This window comes from Propithecus coquereli, unplaced genomic scaffold (assembly GCF_000956105.1).
Source record: "Propithecus coquereli isolate 6110/MARCELLA unplaced genomic scaffold, Pcoq_1.0 Scaffold57, whole genome shotgun sequence".
Lineage (NCBI taxonomy): Eukaryota > Metazoa > Chordata > Mammalia > Primates > Indriidae > Propithecus > Propithecus coquereli.
This window is the reverse complement of record NW_012151618.1, coordinates 8,203,636-8,212,593: the sequence shown is the minus strand read 5'-3', so window position 1 is coordinate 8,212,593 and position 8,958 is coordinate 8,203,636. Positions and strand designations below refer to the sequence as shown.

The following is an 8,958-nucleotide window of genomic DNA, read 5'->3' as shown; positions in this document are numbered from 1 at the left end:
AGGTTGCTGTGAGCTAGGCTGACGCCACGGCACTCACTCTAGCTCGGGCAACACAGTAAGACTCTGTCTCAAAAAAAAAAAAAAAAGAAATACAATCTGAAATTATCCAAAAAAGCACTGTAATCATTCAGATAGTCCATCCAAATTTAAAATATATCTACATACATGGACACACATAGCAGTGCATATATAATATTTAATGAGTGCCTTTTATGGGTCAGAAATATTTCTTTACATTGTTCCCTTTAATCTTCACAACCAACCTGAAACGTATTATTATTAGGCATCCTTTGCAAATAGGAAAGCAGAAGCTAAAAAACTTGCCAAATAACACACATAAGAAGCAAACCCAGGACTGCTCTCCACTCCTCTTTCCCCCCAGTGTTTTCATCTGCAAGCCTCATGCTTGTTCCACCAAACCTGCCTTTTAAATACAGTGTAGGGTACTGAGTACCACGAAAGTAAACCAGATATCATGGAAAATAATCCCAAAAAGGAGAAAAAATGTGACACGTCCTTCAAGCAGTGATTATTTTCCCTTGCTCCATTTCTTTCTAAGCATAAGATTACATCCTCGTTAGTAATAACTTTTATGAAAACCCAAGAGGAAAAAAATGGAAAATTAAGAAAATTCTCACCTTTAATAGCTCCTTTCATGCTTAGCGAAGATCTCTTGCCAGGGTGTGATTCTGTTTCCAAGAGAAGACTGGTTGAATTCCATGACAGCAAATGTGACCAACCATATCCCTTAGTCTTCTAACCCTCCAAAATATATTTTCTGATATTCACAAGCTGTCCAAGAAACTGTCTCAGGTTCCTCTTTAATTTCTGCAAGGTAGAGAGCAGCAGGTGGCTCTATCAGTCGTCAAGTTTTGACTTCGTACCCTCAGATAAGAAAGCAAGCTCAGATAAACCATTCAGGGGCATAGTCTCAAGCACAAGTCATTCAGGGAGATGAGTGAGGTAGGAAAATATGCTCCCAATATCTGAGAAGGCAAGCAGGTATTTCAACTAGAACAGCCCAGTTTGTACCTGAGCTCTCCTGCCACGAAACTATTTCATAAAAAAAAAAAACCTGTCAATGTTCACACAAGGACTTAAAAGCCTTTTTTCCTGCCTCAACAAGGAACAATAGAAACACGCAGGTATGCCCCTGCCCTCTTCTATTTGGGAATCCAAGTGTCACTCCTCACATTCACTGAACATTACAAGAAAGAAACACTAAAAATACCCTTCAAGGGCTTTTTTGTTCTTTTGTTTTTTTGAAAAAAAAAAATCAATGAAAACCAGAGTTTATTCTTCAAAGGCAACTGCTCAAAAAAAAAAAAAAAACATTTGCCTGTATTTAAGTCTTTAATAAACTGTTTTGTTTTGTTGTATTTAAGGCTTTAATAAACTGATTAGGTTGTAGAATTACCCACAGGGCTCCAAACAGTAGATCTCCCTCTCTAATGTCTGTGAGTCTAGGCTTGTTGGCAGTCTAAAGAATGGATTATACTGTGGGCTGTTGGACTTTAGTGAGAGCCCCATGGGGTGGTTTTGGCAAATCAGTGTGGAAAATGCGTTTTTCAAAGCCGCTGACATTATTTTAGCCTCTCTCTTCCCTACTCCCAACAATCCCTTCAAAAACGCAGCATTCTTGCCCAAATATCTGATCAGGGTAAATTTAATATAAAGAACTTAACTAGCTATAAAGTTAAGTAAATAACGGAATGGGAGGGGTGCTAAATTATAGGGCAGTAGCATTGTAAGTAGCTACCATTCCTAGACTGAAGGAATAAAGGGAGGAAATGAAAGTTATTAAATTTAAAATTGGGGTAGAGGCCCCGCTCCACTAATGCTGGGGTCTCTGCGCTCAAAGGAAGGTTCTCACGCTGAGATCTAGACCTCTCAAGAGGCAGCTGATAGCTCTGTACGCAGTTACTGTAAACTGGATTTAGCGCAGCTACACAGAGGAACGCCCACCGAATGGTAAACAGGCGTTGAAGTGGCGATGCTCCCAGAAACAGGAAGTACATGGGAAGCAAACAGGAAGTCCCTCCTCCAGCCTGGCGGGCTCCCTCCAGCGCCCCCTACTGGCAGAGTCTATAGGGAGCCACTGTCAAAGCAGAAACGTGGTCTGCAGGAGTCCCACCTCAAGCATCACAGAGTCCAGAAGATTGGGCTTCATCTGAAGTCAATAATTTCGTAATGGAGGTCAGAGTTGCCTTCTTTGTACATGAATTGTTTACACACACAAACACGCGCACACACCCAATACTCTCAGTGTAGGGAATTTAGGCCTTTCCTGGTCCTCTCCGCCCATTTCTGACTGTGGATGAAGACGCAGGCAAAGGCAAAGGAGACACAGAGGGCCCTCTGCGCCTCTGCTTTGATGGGCCCCGTTCCACTCGCTCTGTTTTCTGCCAGCTTCCAATATACGGATTCTCGGTGAATCCCCATTGTTGAGCTGTCAAACCCCTGGGACAGGAATGATTAAAGGATAAACACTTGCTCCAATATCCAGCTTAGAAAAATCTCTCCAGTTTCTTCATATCTGATTTTTCTTTGATGACTTCTTCCAGTCCCACCTTCTTTCCCATAAAAACTGCATTGGAGTCTCCCAATAAAGAGAAACCATTTTGAATATTTGATTTTCAAGGTAACCGAAACAGATATCTACTCTTATTATTATTAAATATATTTTAACATAATATTAACAAATTGTGGCTATATTTTGTTGAGATAATCTATGTTTTAGTAACACCAAGTGCATCGTACTTAAAGGCGAGTGTGGGCTTTGACAGGACAAAGCTAGGCCTAAATGCTGGCTCTACCACGTTCTAGCTGTGTGACTAATCGATCTGTGTTTCAGTGACTTCCTTCACGTAAAGGCTAATGCTAATACCTGTTCCATAGGATTATTGTGAAAATTAAAGAAGATTACACCTGTGAAGGACATGGCATATGCAGCCTATCATTTGTGGCCCCTTGATGAAGGCTATTATTAAGTAGGCTCCAGTGTCAGCCCACAAAAACCTATTTTACTGACAGAATAACTCAAGGAGTGTTTTTACAAATAGCATTCCTAAGGCCAGGCGTGGTAGCTCATGACTGTAATCCTCGCACTTTGAGAGGCCGAGGTGGTAGGATCACTTGAGGCCAGGAGTTGGAGACCAGCCTGAGCAAGAGGGAGACCCTGTCTCTACACGAAACAGAAAAATTACCTGGGCATGGTGTAGTCCCAGCTACTCAGGAGGCTGAGGCAGGAAGATCATTTGAGCCCAGGAGTTGGAGGCTGCAGTGAGCTATGATGATGCTACTGCACTCTACCCCAGGCAACAGAGCGAGACCGTGTCAAAAAAAAAAAGGCATTCCTGAACTCTAGACCAAGCATAAGTGTTGATGCTTATGATGCGGTTAGGGAAAGGATTCAGAATTGCCCTTCTCTGTGCCCTGGGAAGAGACCCACTTGTAAGTTGTCACTGTCAGCACCCCAGAGAGAACAAGACCAGGGATGAGCTGCTGCTGACTTCAGGGAGGTGCAGGAAAGGGAACAGAATGTCTGGAGAAGGGCACAGGAAGATCACGGACTAGGTGACCTACAGAGAGATCAGGTATTTGGAAAGATTGTCAACAGATTCCACACCTTATTTCCATGCTGACCCTGTAGAAGAGATGGGACACTGGCAAGAGGGAGGAAGGACCCAGTCCCAGAGTGCCTGAGATCCCAGACACATTTCAAGGCAGAAACTCAGACCTAGGGTATGAGGCTCTTCATTAGGGTTCTTTTTACCACTACTGAGGACCAAAGGCAAAACCAGATGAGCCTGGAGTCAAATTTATATAACAGCCCAGGAGCACATGAAGATATTTAAATATCCCAAGCACTGAAAAGATGATGGCCTTCACCTCTCTCCAGTATCCAAAATAAAAGCAACATAGTAAGTACAGGAAAGTCCAACAGAGTCCTGAGTTTTCCCACAATGATTATTACTATGATTCTGTTTTAAATATTAATAGCAAACTCTTCCCACCCAGACTCCTAAATCCTTTCCTCCTAATCATGAGTCTAGTCTGCTCGGTGAACAAATAGCTTTGCCTTCATCCCTTGAGCTTTTGAATTATAAATCCTCCTATGTTTGTGAGAAGGTCTAGGAGTTCCAGTCATGGGGAATGGAGAAACTAAGCCAGGGTCATCAAGGCAAATTTGAAATAAACCAGTGGGATTTGGTGTTAACCTTAACGGAGGTTCCAGGAACCCTATAGTCCCAACACCAGGGTCAGAGGAGGGCCCAGGCAGATCCACTCATTTTAAGCTGAATTTGCAAATTGGCTAATCCACCCTTTTGCTTATTTTGTTATGGTGGAATTTACCTCTGCCAGGTGTCAGCTTTTTCCTCTCATCGACAGGAAGCTTCTCAAGGTCATGTTCTTCATCTGTTTCCCCTCAGCACCTACAGTGATAGGTATTAACAGAATTCCAAGGCTTTCCAGGACAAAAAATGTTGCAGGTAAGGCAGGTAATATGTAGCAAGGGCAGTTTTAGTAATTTATAGAGGAGAAAAGACCATGACTCAGAGAGGTAGTAAAAGAGAATAGATAAACAGGAAAGCCAAGTTAATGTGTTACTGGCTAGGCTGCAGCCGGTATCTGAAAGATACTGAAGGTACTGAGGAAGATGGGGAAGGAGGAAATGGCATGTGTTAAGCTTTAAGCTTAGTGCATGTTTCAGGGAAGTGGGCTCTTGGTAAAGATGGGGTTATGATTTCTGGCCTCCGAGAAAGCGTTCAAAGATTCAGTGTGATCAACTTTGTTTACAATCATGGTTGTAAAATGAAGCTCACGCTCAGGCACAATTTCCTGAAAGATGGGCTGCACCCTCCTTAGAGTTCTACCCCTTCTACACATCCAAAGTTCTTCCTCCTCCTGGGAAGCCCTCCTGTACACAGTCCATGTGGCCTGGTGTAAAACAGAAGAGAGATTCAAGATAAAAAAGAAAAACTCCCACAGAACTCAGTAAGTATTTACTCACTGAATGCAGAGGAAACTTTTGAAAGTAGGAAAGAAGCAATCTTCTCAGGTGAAATAATCAACATGCTTCTCCTTTCTACTCATGTTCCCAAGGCTGCTCATTTGCCAAATTGTAGGAGGAGGCCTCATTTCCCTACTGTCCACCTTTGGGTGGTGCTCCTTGTCCTGCCAAGGCCAGCTGCCTGCTCACAGCTGCCCGCTCACAGCTGCCCCTGCTGCCACTCAGCACCACAGACCAAAAGGGCAGCCACAGCCTTGCCTTTTCTACACCCTACCCCATGAACTCACCAAAAGAGACTTGTTATCATGATGTCATGAGCTCCTTGGGGGCTGGGGCCATATCTGATTCAGCTTTACTTTTCCCACAGAAGCTAACACAAGACCCTGAAGACGGTACACACACTGTGAATATTTCTGTAACAGAGGGAACAGCCTGAAAAAGGATAAAATGTTTTACAATCTGTCTCTTTAAAACCTCCCCTACTCTTTTTGGGAATTCAAATCTGCCTTCCTGCCCAAGGCCAGTGGTTGGAAGGGCAGGGGTGTGTTCTTTGTTCTTATGGAGCACACAAGATAGCTCAACAGATACAGAAGTCATGAGACTGTCTCAATCAGAACCATCAACTATAGTTAAACAACAATACCCTGGAGCTGAAAACCCTCCCTTTAAAAGCTCTGTATTTCTGCTTATAGATAGGAAAATGGTACTTCAAGATTCGAGTCTGCCATTCTCCTCATTTGCCCACAAATTAATAAACCTCCCTTTCCTTCTCCTCAAACCACTTGTCCTCATTCTTTGGATGTGGTCTCGGGGACAAGTGCTGAACTTTTGATAACATTTCCTGAATGAGCAGCTACCTTGTTGTCCCTGGGAGCATCCTGTAGGTACAGAAGTCTCCCTTGTCCACAGGAAATATGTTCCAAGATGCCCAGTGGATACCTGAAGCCACAGATAGTACCAAACCCTACATACACTATGTTTTTTCCTGTATATACATACCTATGATGAAGTTTAATTTACAAATTAGGAACAGTAAGAGATTAACAACAATAATAATATAGAACAATTGTAACAATATAACGTAAGAAAAGTTATGTGAATGTGGTCTCTCTCAAAATACTGTAATATTTGCAAACCACAGTTGACTGAGGAGAGCAGGAGAAGCTGCCATAAATCTGTCTCTCTCTGACTTAATGGAGATCATAGGCTTTTTAAGGATGGGCCATGTGCCTTGGGGCAGGTCACTGGGGATGGTGAGTCCTGGCCAGGAAGTTGGCCCTGGAGCCTTCAGCATCTCAACTCCTTTGTCCACCATTTCTGGGAAACAACTCAAAATGTCAGTAGTTAGTTAAGTGAGAGGATTATAAAAAACATATAGGGGTTATTGAAATTTGTCCATGGAGCAGGTTACATGATTGCTCACCTCTCCTCCCCCCTTGGGGTTCAGAAGCTTACATACCATCCTGGTAAAACAGGTTATAGGAGAATAAGAAGAATTAATTCTGTTGAGGGGAAATAAAATATTACTAGAGAGAATGAATGGATTAACTTATAAATAGTTCTCTTTGACAGTGAAAGGGTCTGCTCAGGTGTGGCCTGATCAGGTGTGGTCTTAGAGTGAGGGGAAGAAAAAACAATTGTTTTCCTTGGTGGGCCTGGATCTTAGGCAGGTAAAGGAACTTCCCTTCCTTGAAAGACTTAGTGTGGGAGGAAGGTCAGAGAGACCTTGAAGCTTCTTCAAAGCACCATATCAGTTTCTGAGCCCCAACAATGCTACAAAGCTGAAGCTAATGGAAATCCAAACAGCATTAAAGGGATTAATTTTGCTCAGGAAGCATTCTCAGAAGTAACCTGAAATGGAATTTGGAGGTATGCTACCAACGTACTCGATTAAGATACTGCCTTCTGTGTCCTTGGGAAGCAACTTCTAAATAGAACCAATAACCAATGGGATGTAAGACGGGGCCATGTTCATTCATTCACTCACTCTATTTAACAATTGTTTATTGAGGAAGCTGCTAAATTGTAAGTTCTAGAGATATGAAGTTGATAAAGATGGTCCCTACTCTCAAGGAGCGCACAGCCTTGTGTGGGAGAACTATTTGAAAATAGATTATTATGTATGGAACAAGTCTATCCTGGAAAATAAATAAGTAAAATCTTTGGAAAAGAAAATATATTATTTAGATGCCATGGATAAGTGAAAAGAGATATGCATGGGATATAATGGAAGCCCAGAGGTTGAAACGAAAAAGGGATGGTTAAAAATACAAGCAGAAACAAATGAGTGTAGATCTTTGTGAAGTCCGGAAAAAGAAAAGTAGAACGTGTCTGGGCGCCTCCTGCATTGTCTAGGGAAGTCTTAGCTAATGGCGCAAGAGATTAAGGAATATATCCCCTTAGGGCAGCCATTTGGAAAAGAAGGTTAGATCCCTACCCCACACTAGACACATAAATAAATTTCGGATTTAAATCTAAAAAAAAAAAAAATAGTTCTAAAACTTCCAGAAAATGTATAAAATATTTTTATGATACCTAAGTCGGGAAGGGTTTTTTAGTATTACACCAAGACCAGAAGATTACAAACCAAAAAGAGACAGATTTGACTGTATAGAAACCTAAGTCATTCATAAATGTCCAACTCTATATGAAGCTATTTCCTAATGCAGGGAAGTTTAGAATCAGAGGTATAAAAAAGGCACACGTTACAGGGGAATAAATAGGGGCTAGTCTGAGGCCGGTGAGGTATGGAACAGGGACTCTAATTCCCATTCTCTCTACCACTACCTCCTCCACTCCACACCACCAGGCCATCTTTTGTTTCTTATCTAAACACACACTTCGGGAAAAAGTCTGGAAAAGAATGATACACCAGAACATTAACCACAGTATTCTAGGTTGTGTGATTACTGCTGGTTTTCATTTTCTCCTTTTTGTTTCACCAGTTTTGTAGTTTATCTAGAATGCACATCCTTAACAGAAAAAAAACCTAAACTCTGTACAATAATTTAAAGAGGTTTATTCTGAGCTGAATGTGTGTGAGGGGCCTGAAACACATGGTCTCAAGAGGCCCTGAGAAAATGTGGCCAGGGTAGCTGGGCTACAGTGTGGTTTTATACATTCATGGAGACAGGAATACACATAAGACCCTAAGTCAATACATGAAGGGCATACATTGGTTTGGCCCAAAAAGGCAGGACTCAAAGTGGGGAGGAGTTTACAAGTTATACGTGGATTTAAAGATCCTTTTATTTGTAATTGGCTAAAGAAATGAAGTTTTGTCTAAAGGATCAGAATGTTTTAACTTAAGATAAAGTCTCCATTGTCTCCATTAATCGGAGACAAGCCACCAGACCTTTACTAAAACTCAAGTGATCTATTAAGTAAATTGATGGCTTGTGGGTGTGGTTTAACCTTTGTCTTGTATAGCCTGAGGCCTGTTGATGATTTAGCATCTTATTAGTAGAAAGGATATCTCCAAGAAGGGAGGGGGCATGAGGAGGCGTGTCTGACCTCCCTCCTCATGGCCAGCAACCCAGCTTTAGGGTATTTCTTGGGTTCTCTTGGCTAAGAGTGTATCCATTCAGTCAGTTGGGGGCTTAAGATTTTATTTTAGGCTGGGCACAGTGGCTCACACATGTAATCCTAGCACTCTGGGAGGCCGAAGTGGGAAGATCACTTGAGCTCAGGAGTTCGAGATCAGCCTGAGCAAGACCAAGACCCCCATCTCTACTAAAAATAGAAAAAATTAGCCAGGTGTGGTGGTGCACACTGGTAGTCCCAACTACTCGGGAGGCTGAAATAGGAGGATCGCTTGACCCAGGAGTTTGAGGTTGCTGTGAGCTAGGCTGACACCAGGGCACTCTAGCCCAGGCGACAGAGCAAGACTCTATCTCAAAAAAAAGAAAGATTTTATTTTAGTTCACAACATGCATTATTTTTTA

At 42.2% G+C, this 8,958-nt stretch overlaps 1 protein-coding gene across 1 annotated transcript in view; it reads right to left on the bottom strand.

Moving 5' to 3' along the window:
* GCNT3 (glucosaminyl (N-acetyl) transferase 3, mucin type) overlaps positions 1–4,421 on the bottom strand; it is a 7,316-nt gene extending 2,895 nt beyond the window's left edge. The window contains exons 1-2 of the mRNA XM_012658045.1: positions 4,357–4,421; positions 639–828 (exon numbers count right to left, since the gene is read on the bottom strand). The gene's annotated coding sequence lies outside the window, so the exon portion shown is untranslated. The remainder of the gene's footprint in view (positions 1–638; positions 829–4,356) is intronic.
* Between the last annotated feature and the right edge of the window lie 4,537 nt (positions 4,422–8,958).